General features: G+C 38.8%; 1 protein-coding gene across 4 annotated transcripts in view; it reads right to left on the bottom strand.

Moving 5' to 3' along the window:
• The window catches only part of LOC133638795 (PALM2-AKAP2 fusion protein-like), a 175,013-nt gene that overhangs the window by 49,937 nt on the left and 112,714 nt on the right, over positions 1-12,362 (bottom strand). The window lies entirely within an intron of this gene.

The following is a 12,362-nucleotide window of genomic DNA, read 5'->3' as shown; positions in this document are numbered from 1 at the left end:
GTAATGTAATGTCATTTCTTATTTTAGTTTAGGTTAGGTCTTTTAGCACTCAAATCCTAAGAGATATATTGTTAAAGACAGGAAGTAAGTCTTTCAGAGAGCATGACTCACAAAGTGCGTTCCAGTCTAAAATGTAAAATAAGATAGTAAAAAGTCATGCAGCCATTAGAAAAGCTCAAGTAGTCATGAGACACAAGGATGCTTGATTGCAAAGATCTACTTTTAGACAACGTTTAACAACAGTTCTTTGAAGAAGGTTTAAGTTGTGGAGCAAATTGGAAGGAGAGGAAACATAAATGTGAGTCAGCTGTTACACATCAAAGGACTAAATGAGTACAAGGTCACATCATTCAATGATGGATTATCTTTTCCACCACATCTTCAAAAGGGTCTTTAATTCTCATGGAAAGATCAATCAATCAATCAATCAAAGTTGATTTATATAGCCCTAGATCAGGAGTGTCTCAAAGGGCTGCACAAGCCACAACAACATCCTGGGCTGAAGTGACTGATCATGAACATGGAAGTAAGTGCTTGAGGATATGACTAAACCTTGTCTCAAGGTGGTGTCACTTCCCATTTTATAATACAATACAAGCACTTGAAATATGATGCAATACTTGTGTCTGAAGAACAATGATCTAGTAAGAAGTACTTTCTCTCATGAGATAGTGTGTGAAGAAGAATGATCTAGTAAAAACTACTTTCTCTCATGAGATAGTGTGTGAAGAAGAATGATCTAGTAAGAACTACTTTCTCTCATGAGATAGTGTGTGAAGAAGAATGATCTAGTAAGAAGTACTTTCTCTCATGAGATAGTGTGTGAAGAAGAATGATCTAGTAAGAACTACTTTCTCTCATGAGATAGTGTGTGAAGAAGAATGATCTAGTAAGAACTACTTTCTCTCATGAGATAGTGTGTGAAAAAGAATGATCTAGTAAGAAGTACTTTCTCTCATGAGATAGTGTGTGAAGAAGAATGATCTAGTAAGAAGTACTTTCTCTCATGAGATAGTGTGTGAAGAAGAATGATCTAGTAAGAACTACTTTCTCTCATGAGATAGTGTGTGAAGAAGAATGATCTAGTAAGAAGTACTTTCTCTCATGAGATAGTGTGTGAAGAAGAATGATGTAGTAAGAAGTACTTTCTCTCATGAGATAGTGTGTGAAGAAGAATGATCTAGTAAGAAGTACTTTCTCTCATGAGATAGTGTGTGAAGAAGAATGATGTAGTAAGAAGTACTTTCTCTCATGAGATAGTGTGTGAAGAAGAATGATGTAGTAAGAAGTACTTTCTCTCATGAGATAGTGTGTGAAGAAGAATGATCTAGTAAGAAGTACTTTCTCTCATGAGATAGTGTGTGAAGAAGAATGATGTAGTAAGAAGTAATTTCTCTCATGAGATAGTGTGTGAAGAAGAATGATGTAGTAAGAAGTACTTTCTCTCATGAGATAGTGTGTGAAGAAGATTGATGTAGTAAGAAGTACTTTCTCTCATGAGATAGTGTGTGAAGAAGAATGATCTAGTAAGAAGTACTTTCTCTCATGAGATAGTGTGTGAAGAAGAATGATCTAGTAAGAACTACTTTCTCTCATGAGATAGTGTGTGAAGAAGAATGATGTAGTAAGAAGTACTTTCTCTCATGAGATAGTGTGTGAAGAAGAATGATCTAGTAAGAACTACTTTCTCTCATGAGATAGTGTGTGAAGAAGAATGATCTAGTAAGAACTACTTTCTCTCATGAGATAGTGTGTGAAAAAGAATGATCTAGTAAGAAGTACTTTCTCTCATGAGATAGTGTGTGAAGAAGAATGATCTAGTAAGAAGTACTTTCTCTCATGAGATAGTGTGTGAAGAAGAATGATCTAGTAAGAACTACTTTCTCTCATGAGATAGTGTGTGAAGAAGAATGATCTAGTAAGAAGTACTTTCTCTCATGAGATAGTGTGTGAAGAAGAATGATGTAGTAAGAAGTACTTTCTCTCATGAGATAGTGTGTGAAGAAGAATGATCTAGTAAGAAGTACTTTCTCTCATGAGATAGTGTGTGAAGAAGAATGATGTAGTAAGAAGTACTTTCTCTCATGAGATAGTGTGTGAAGAAGAATGATGTAGTAAGAAGTACTTTCTCTCATGAGATAGTGTGTGAAGAAGAATGATCTAGTAAGAAGTACTTTCTCTCATGAGATAGTGTGTGAAGAAGAATGATGTAGTAAGAAGTAATTTCTCTCATGAGATAGTGTGTGAAGAAGAATGATGTAGTAAGAAGTACTTTCTCTCATGAGATAGTGTGTGAAGAAGATTGATGTAGTAAGAAGTACTTTCTCTCATGAGATAGTGTGTGAAGAAGAATGATCTAGTAAGAAGTACTTTCTCTCATGAGATAGTGTGTGAAGAAGAATGATCTAGTAAGAAGTACTTTCTCTCATGAGATAGTGTGTGAAGAAGAATGATGTAGTAAGAAGTACTTTCTCTCATGAGATAGTGTGTGAAGAAGAATGATGTAGTAAGAAGTACTTTCTCTCATGAGATAGTGTGTGAAGAAGAATGATGTAGTAAGAAGTACTTTCTCTCCACATCAACATGTCTGTACTCACCACCAGCAGCTGTAAGGAACCATCTTGTGGTCATTCCTTAAGTAAGTTAAAGGTAATCTTTTTCCAAGAGTGTGTTGTCCTCAGCTGCGTTTACTCCAGCTTCACTTCATTCCTCTTCCAGATTGTGGGCGTGGCAACTTTTCCTGCCTCGCCACTTCCTGCCCTCCCATCTCCTTCCTCTCCTCCACACAGCTTCTCCTCTCTCTGCTTGTGATGTCACTAACTTCTCCACATGCACAAAAGATCTGTTCTGTGCAGAACCTCCAACACACTCCTCCCTTCCTGCTGTAGGTCAAGCCCCTCCCACTTCCTAGTGATGAACACATGATGAGTGAAGAAGATGATGAGAGGATGATGGTATTTTCTTCATGGACTTTGCCTCATATGAGATTTAGATGGATACTGCATCTTTTATTAAGATCTTCATCAAATTGCCTTTTAAAGCTGCTCAACTTTCATTTCCACGTCAAGGCAGAATGGAAAGTATTTCAGAATAAAAGCTTGTCCATGAGACTTGGGAATGTGACCCAGCAGGGGGTTCAAAGTGTTCCAGGTCAACAAACTGCAAACCGAGAGAAAGAGTAGGAACCCAACCTATACATGTTGTATAAAATGAGCTTTTACATTGAAATGCTCTTTAAAGTACCTAGCTAATAGCTAGCTGGCAACCAGCACACAAATCTCTATCTGGAAACTGGTGTGCTAATCGCTAGCTAGCAACAAGCACACAAACCTCTATCTATGTTTATTTCCCCCATCTTAAAAGTAGCACTCACAAGGAGGACTGCAACAATTAGTTGACAACATCGTAAATGATAAGAAATAATGGACAGAGATTTGTTATCGTCAACCACTCGCTTCACCAAAGTTTGAGTTGGTAGAGCGGCAGAATAGTAAATAACCCTAACAGCACTCTATATAAATACATGTTTCATGTTTGCAGAACATCTCCAACTTTACTTCTGTCGATTTATTTTTTACTGTGGTTAAGTTTTGTGTAATAAAGTCAAACATTTTTTCAGTAAGTTATGTTTATTTAGTTACTAGTGAATTTACTATTATAGCTTTTAAAAATAAATTAAAATCAACTCACATCAAACTCAAACAGATCAGAAACAATTATTTTTTCATCATTTAACCAAAGGAAAAATAATCACTGACTAGCCGATCAATCAATGAATCATTAATTGAAGCCGATCAATCAATGGATCATTAATTGAAGCCGATCAATCAATGGATCATTAATTGAAGCCAATCAATCAATGAATCATTAATTGAAGCCGATCAGTCAATGAATCATTAATTGAAGCCGATCAATCAATGAATCATTAATTGAAGCCGATCAGTCAATGAATCATTAATTGAAGCCGATCAATCAATGGATCATTAATTGAAGCCGATCAATCAATGGATCATTAATTGAAGCCAATCAATCAATGAATCATTAATTGAAGCCGATCAGTCAATGAATCATTAATTGAAGCCGATCAATCAATGAATCATTAATTGAAGCCGATCAATCAATGAATCATTAATTGAAGCCGATCAGTCAATGAATCATTAATTGAAGCCGATCAATCAATGGATCATTAATTGAAGCCGATCAATCAATGGATCATTAATTGAAGCCAATCAATCAATGAATCATTAATTGAAGCCGATCAGTCAATGAATCATTAATTGAAGCCGATCAATCAATGAATCATTAATTGAAGCCGATCAATCAATGAATCATTAATTGAAGCCGATCAATCAATGAATCATTAATTCATTACTCTCAGGCAGCTGTCTAGTTTGTGGCATTAAAAAAGTGACTGAAGAAAAATAATTGTTCATATTTACAGCTAACAGGCCTTTTATTCATAAATTCAAGGTTTTTGTTGCAGACGATTTAAAAATTAAACCTTTTTTTTTGTCTGCTTGCATCGGCATACTTTTTGGCCCTCAGGAGCTTCCGTATGTTGCACCGTCCCTTAGCGGCACACCTAGCTAAACATGGCTAATGCTAAAGCTAGCAAGAGCGAGAGGTTTGTTCCAAAGAAAAGAAAAGTGTTGTCAGTAATTTGGTTTTGTGGCAACACACTCTTTACCAGGGAAATACAACTCTTTACCGGGGAAATACAACGTCAACTCTTTACCAGGGAAATACAACTCTTTACCGGGGAAATACAACGTCAACTCTTTACCAGGGAAATACAACTCTTTACCGGGGAAATACAACGTCAACTCTTTACCAGGGAAATACAACTCTTTACCGGGGAAATACAACGTCAACTCTTTACCAGGGAAATACAACTCTTTACCGGGGAAATACAACGTCAACTCTTCACCAGGGAAATACAACTCTTTACCGGGGAAATACAACGTCAACTCTTTACCAGGGAAATACAACTCTTTACCGGGGAAATACAACGTCAACTCTTTACCAGGGAAATACAACTCTTTACCGGGGAAATACAACGTCAACTCTTTACCAGGGAAATACAACTCTTTACCGGGGAAATACAACGTCAACTCTTTACCAGGGAAATACAACTCTTTACCGGGGAAATACAACGTCAACTCTTTACCAGGGAAATACAACTCTTTACCGGGAAAATACAACGTCAACTCTTTACCAGGGAAATACAACTCTTTACCGGGGAAATACAACGTCAACTCTTTACCAGGGAAATACAACTCTTTACCGGGGAAATACAACGTCAACTCTTTACCAGGGAAATACAACTCTTTACCGGGGAAATACAACGTCAACTCTTTACCAGGGAAATACAACTCTTTACCGGGGAAATACAACGTCAACTCTTTACCAGGGAAATACAACTCTTTACCGGGGAAATACAACATCAACTCTTTACCAGGGAAATACAACTCTTTACCGGGGAAATACAACGTCAACTCTTTACCAGGGAAATACAACTCTTTACCGGGGAAATACAACGTCAACTCTTTACCAGGGAAATACAACTCTTTACCGGGGAAATACAACGTCAACTCTTTACCAGGGAAATACAACTCTTTACCGGGGAAATACAACGTCAACTCTTTACCAGGGAAATACAACTCTTTACCGGGGAAATACAACGTCAACTCTTCACCAGGGAAATACAACTCTTTACCGGGGAAATACAACATCAACTCTTTAACAGGGAAATACAACTCTTTACCGGGGAAATACAACGTCAACTCTTTACCAGGGAAATACAACTCTTTACTGGGGAAATACAACGTCAACTCTTTACCAGGGAAATACAACTCTTTACCGGGGAAATACAACATCAACTCTTTACCAGGGAAATACAACTCTTTACCGGGGAAATACAACGTCAACTCTTTACCAGGGAAATGCAACACTTTACCGGGGAAATACAACGTCAACTCTTTACCAGGGAAATACAACTCTTTACTGGGTGAACGAGACACACTACACTACGCAACTACAGGGCTAAATATCACCTCACTATGGTGGAATTATTTACAGCAGGTATGTATGATGATACCATGCATGATGATACCATGTATCATGATACCATGCATAATGATGTCATGCATGATGATGCCATGCATGATGATACCATGTATGATGATGTCATGTATGATGATACCACGCATGATGATGTCATGTATGATGATGTCATGTATGATGATGTCATGTATGATGATACCATGTATGATGATACCATGCATGATAATGTCATGTATGATGATGAAGTCATGTATGATGATGTTTTGTATGATGATGTCATGTATGATGATGTCATGTATGATGAAGTCATGCATGATGATGTCATGTATGATGATACCATGTATGATGATACCATGCATGATAATGTCATGTATGATGATGCCATGCATGATGAAGTCATGCATGATGAAGTCATGTATGATGATGTTTTGTATGATGATGTCATGTATGATGATGTCATGTATGATGATAAAGAAGCACAATACATAGAAGGATCACAAAAGCAGCAGCAAGAAGTGTGAATAAAAAAAGTCTGTGTTTACTTTATCAACTCACTGGAACAAACTACATCCCTCTCAATGTTTTACATCATTATTTATTTGGAAATAATGTTTAATTGCTACATTTTTATTTACAGAATGATGTTATTCAAGACAGAAGTTTGAACTTTATTGATGTTAGAGATGATGTGCATGCAAAATGTGCAAGGCTACATTGTTGTTGACAAAAGTATTCTATTCAAACACAAGTATTGCTTCTCCATGGAAGCTCTTAATTCAATTCTTTAAAAATTATTACATAAAAAGTACAAAACTTTAAATTGTTCCAAATAAGAACAACATTATACAAATTAGAATTCTACCAAAAGTAAGACACTGTGTCATTTCAAACTACTAGTTTTTCATCAAATAAAATAAAAACCTGTCTTGAATGATCTGTCATTTGTATTCAATGTTTTCTTTGTTTTTGAAGTAGGGAAAAGAAATCAGTAAGAATCGTAAATCAAAATGTTGGATTTTATTTTGATGCCATATCTCCAAGGCATGACAGGTAGAATGTGAGCCACAGGTGTGTTTGTGTTGTGAGTTGAAAGCAGAGATGAAGTGAGTCACTTTCTCTGCTGCCCTCAAACACCTCACTTACCTTCTTCCAACAGCAATTAGCAATGTAGCCTGGCTTTAAGTACTGCTACAATACCTGCAATGTACTGCTACAATACCTGTAATGTACTGCTACAATACCTGCAATGTACTGCTACACAGCAATATACTGCTATACAGCAATGTACTGCTATACAGCAATATACTGCTATACAGCAATATACTGCTATACAGCAATATACTGCTATACAGCAATATACTGCTATACAGCAATGTACTGCTATACAGCAATATACTGCTATACAGCAATATACTGCTATACAGCAATATACTGCTATACAGCAATGTACTGCTATACAGCAATATACTGCTATACAGCAATATACTGCTATACAGCAATATACTGCTATACAGCAATATACTGCTATACAGCAATATACTGCTATACAGCAATATACTGCTATACAGCAATATACTGCTATACAGCAATGTACTGCTATACAGCAATGTACTGCTATACAGCAATATACTGCTATACAGCAATATACTGCTATACAGCAATATACTGCTATACAGCAATATACTGCTATACAGCAATGTACTGCTATACAGCAATGTACTGCTATACAGCAATATACTGCTATACAGCAATATACTGCTATACAGCAATATACTGGTATACAGCAACATACTGGTATACATCAATATACTGGTATACAGCAATATACTGGTATACAGCAATATACTGCTATACAGCAATTAGCAATGTAGCCTGGCTTTAAAGTACTACTACAATACTGGTATACATGAAACACACAAAGTAAGTGTTTAACAGTCCATCATACGTCACCATGACCACCAGTGTTTAACAGTCCATCATACGGCACCATGACCACCAGTGTTTAACAGTCCATCATACCATCATATGGTCATGGTGCCGTATGATGGACTGTTAAACACTGGTGGTCATGGTGCCGTATGATGGACTGTTAAACACTGGTGGTCATGGTGCAGTATGATGGACTGTTAAACACTGGTGGTCATGGTGCAGTATGATGGACTGTTAAACACTGGTGGTCATGGTGCCGTATGATGGACTGTTAAACACTGGTGGTCATGGTGCCGTATGATGGACTGTTAAACACTGGTGGTCATGGTGCCGTATGATGGACTGTTAAACACTGGTGGTCATGGTGCAGTATGATGGACTGTTAAACACTGGTGGTCATGGTGCAGTATGATGGACTGTTAAACACTGGTGGTCATGGTGCAGTATGATGGACTGTTAAACACTGGTGGTCATGGTGCAGTATGATGGACTGTTAAACACTGGTGGTCATGATGCAGTATGATGGACTGTTAAACACTGGTGGTCATGGTGCAGTATGATGGACTGTTAAACACTGGTGGTCATGGTGCCGTATGATGGACTGTTAAACACTGGTGGTCATGGTGCCGTATGATGGACTGTTAAACACTGGTGGTCATGGTGCAGTATGATGGACTGTTAAACACTGGTGGTCATGGTGCAGTATGATGGACTGTTAAACACTGATGGTCATGGTGCAGTATGATGGACTGTTAAACACTGGTGGTCATGGTGCCGTATGATGGACTGTTAAACACTGGTGGTCATGGTGCAGTATGATGGACTGTTAAACACTGGTGGTCATGGTGCCGTATGATGGACTGTTAAACACTGGTGGTCATGGTGCCGTATGATGGACTGTTAAACACTGGTGGTCATGGTGCAGTATGATGGACTGTTAAACACTGGTGGTCATGGTGCAGTATGATGGACTGTTAAACACTGGTGGTCATGGTGCCGTATGATGGACTGTTAAACACTGGTGGTCATGGTGCCGTATGATGGACTGTTAAACACTGGTGGTCATGGTGCAGTATGATGGACTGTTAAACACTGGTGGTCATGGTGCCGTATGATGGACTGTTAAACACTGATGGTCATGGTGCAGTATGATGGACTGTTAAACACTGGTGGTCATGGTGCCGTATGATGGACTGTTAAACACTGGTGGTCATGGTGCCGTATGATGGACTGTTAAACACTGGTGGTCATGGTGCAGTATGATGGACTGTTAAACACTGGTGGTCATGGTGCCGTATGATGGACTGTTAAACACTGGTGGTCATGGTGCCGTATGATGGACTGTTAAACACTGGTGGTCATGGTGCCGTATGATGGACTGTTAAACACTGGTGGTCATGGTGCAGTATGATGGACTGTTAAACACTGGTGGTCATGGTGCCGTATGATGGACTGTTAAACACTGGTGGTCATGGTGCAGTATGATGGACTGTTAAACACTGGTGGTCATGGTGCAGTATGATGGACTGTTAAACACTGGTGGTCATGGTGCCGTATGATGGACTATTAAACACTGGTGGTCATGGTGCAGTATGATGGACTGTTAAACACTGGTGGTCATGGTGCCGTATGATGGACTGTTAAACACTGGTGGTCATGGTGCCGTATGATGGACTATTAAACACTGGTGGTCATGGTGCAGTATGATGGACTGTTAAACACTGGTGGTCATGGTGCCGTATGATGGACTATTAAACACTGGTGGTCATGGTGCAGTATGATGGACTGTTAAACACTGGTGGTCATGGTGCCGTATGATGGACTATTAAACACTGGTGGTCATGGTGCAGTATGATGGACTGTTAAACACTGGTGGTCATGGTGCCGTATGATGGACTGTTAAACACTGGTGGTCATGGTGCCGTATGATGGACTGTTAAACACTGGTGGTCATGGTGCAGTATGATGGACTGTTAAACAGTGGTGGTCATGGTGCAGTATGATGGACTATTAAACACTGGTGGTCATGGTGCCGTATAGAACCTGCCAGCATTTGGTATTTGAAGACAACATGTGAAGCTTCATTCATGTGAAGGTTAGTGAGTGATGACACACAAGTGGGTCACTGATATTGGGTCAATACAGAACACTCTTATGTCATGGAGGTTTGTCTTCATCCAGCAGAGATGCACCAGTTTGAGTAACTCCATGTGTCCATGTCTCTAAGCAGAAATGAACAGTATGAGAACGTCCATCCATTTTCTACCGCTTGTCCCTATTTGGGGTCGACATATAAAAAGAAATGAACAGAATGAGAATATATAAAAAGCAGAGGAAATTAAATCGTAATCTTAGGATTCAGAGGGAAAAAGTGAGTCCATTTTCTTTTAATACCACATTTCATTTATTATTTAAATGCTATTATTATTTAGATATGAAAGGTGATCCTGTTTTCAATAATGAAAAAAAACCCCTAAAGGTCTAATGTAATCTCAAGTAGAACTGAATTCAAATAGTCTACATGAATAGTTCAATTATTCATAAATGAATTACAAGCCTTTTTCCGACACTTATGAATGGAAGTTATCCAATACAAAAGGAAAAGGTTTTGCTGTATTGCAAAAACAAGACAATCTAGGCAATGTTCAGCACTGATTGGATAAAGTCCGATCACAGTCGTCACGACAGGAAACCAGCGCTGACCACGGATGTGACCCCGCCCCCAAACACAGGAAATGCAGCAAAAACAAAAGGCCACCTGCACAGCACCACAATACAAGCTAACAATGTGCTGTCAAGCCCAAAAATTCATCAGGATACTCCGAAATAAACCACAGAATTGTGTCTTAAGGAAGTCCAGACGTTATAGTCTATCAACTGCAGACTAGGGCTGTCTTTGACTCAGGGCGTTCATTGTTGAGTCTGATTTGTTACATGTTGTCCATAGTCCATCATCACTACTGTATGTTTTTATAATCCATGTACAGTATGCTAGCAAGATCACAGCTAATGAGGATCCCCACAAATAAACAGGATCTCATTTGTGACGTTTCCCCCTCCAAAAAGCTTAAACACTCAAACAAACAAACATGGTGGAGAATGGATATTTTAGTCAGGTCCTCGGAATTTCTGCTCCAGGTTTGGCTTCGGCTCTGGTGGAGCGTTGAGAAGATGATCAAACTTGACTATCTTGACGAAGTATACGTCGTAACAAGGTTTCCAGAAGTAAACCTGCGGAAGGGTCATACCCTTGTTAGAAGGGAGCCCGAGCAAACTACACAGGCCCCAAGTCCCCCATCTTGGAACATGGTCTCGCCACACCTGCTGGGGACCTCGCTCCCAAGGAGACAGGTGTTCCATGTCCGCTGAATCCACAGCAAAGTTGATCGTAAAATCAGAATGGGATGGCAGAACAAGACTGCATATTATGTCTTCACACCAGGAAGTGTAAGAATTGACTTTTAACAACATTTTGGTTTGTGTCTCTGGGAACATTTGTGTTCATCCATGGTGAAACTAGGGCTGAAAACTATATCATATACATTTTTTATATGGATCGATATCGATAATCAATGTTTTTTATGACTTATTTAAGCCTGCACATAAATACAGTAATGGAATTTCCAACGTACCAAGGGTGCTATTTACCAGTGGTCTGGCAGCCAGGGAGGATGAGGTGGTACGATACATGCAGTCAATTTGAAGGTTGTTGCAGAGTTGAGACACTAGATGGCAGAAGTGTATAAGCTATTGAACACTACACAGTCGTTTGGGAAGCTGCTCATTGAACGGACACATTGGAAGTGTCAGGTTGTTATCGCACCGTCTGCATTACAACAAAACTAAACAAAAGAAACATTTCTGTTATTAAGTTGATACATGACGATATCACAGTTTCTCTTCTCACTCCATGCAGAGAATCCACAATCCCACAGCGAGACAGATAGACGGCGCAGCCAATCTTGGTAGTTGATACTGTTACGTGATTAGCTGTTTGCGTGTCCTCCCTCATTGCTCTATGACACTTCCTGTTGACTAATTGCTATTTGCTACTATTTGTTCCCAGAGCACCAGTGACTTCATGCACCAGATCTTGCTTCATCATTTTTCTTTTATTCTGACCCAAAAATATAGAAATATATAGAATGTTTTATCCAAGGCCTTTTATATTGATATCGATTATGTGTCTATTGCGATATATATTGATAATGTTTTATCAGCCCAGCCCTAATTGAGACTAAACATTTTTTTACAGTTCTTCCACTTGTCCTGATTGATCCTACTGAGAACCAGCACTCTCAACTGTGGACGTACACTTTGTCTTTTGCATATTTCTTCATGATATGTCTAACTCTGACACAAAAAGTCCC

Source organism: Entelurus aequoreus, linkage group LG21 (assembly GCF_033978785.1).
Source record: "Entelurus aequoreus isolate RoL-2023_Sb linkage group LG21, RoL_Eaeq_v1.1, whole genome shotgun sequence".
Classification (NCBI taxonomy): Eukaryota; Metazoa; Chordata; class Actinopteri; order Syngnathiformes; family Syngnathidae; genus Entelurus; species Entelurus aequoreus.
The sequence above is the reverse complement of the archived record's forward strand: the minus strand, read 5'-3'. Positions and strand labels throughout refer to the sequence as shown.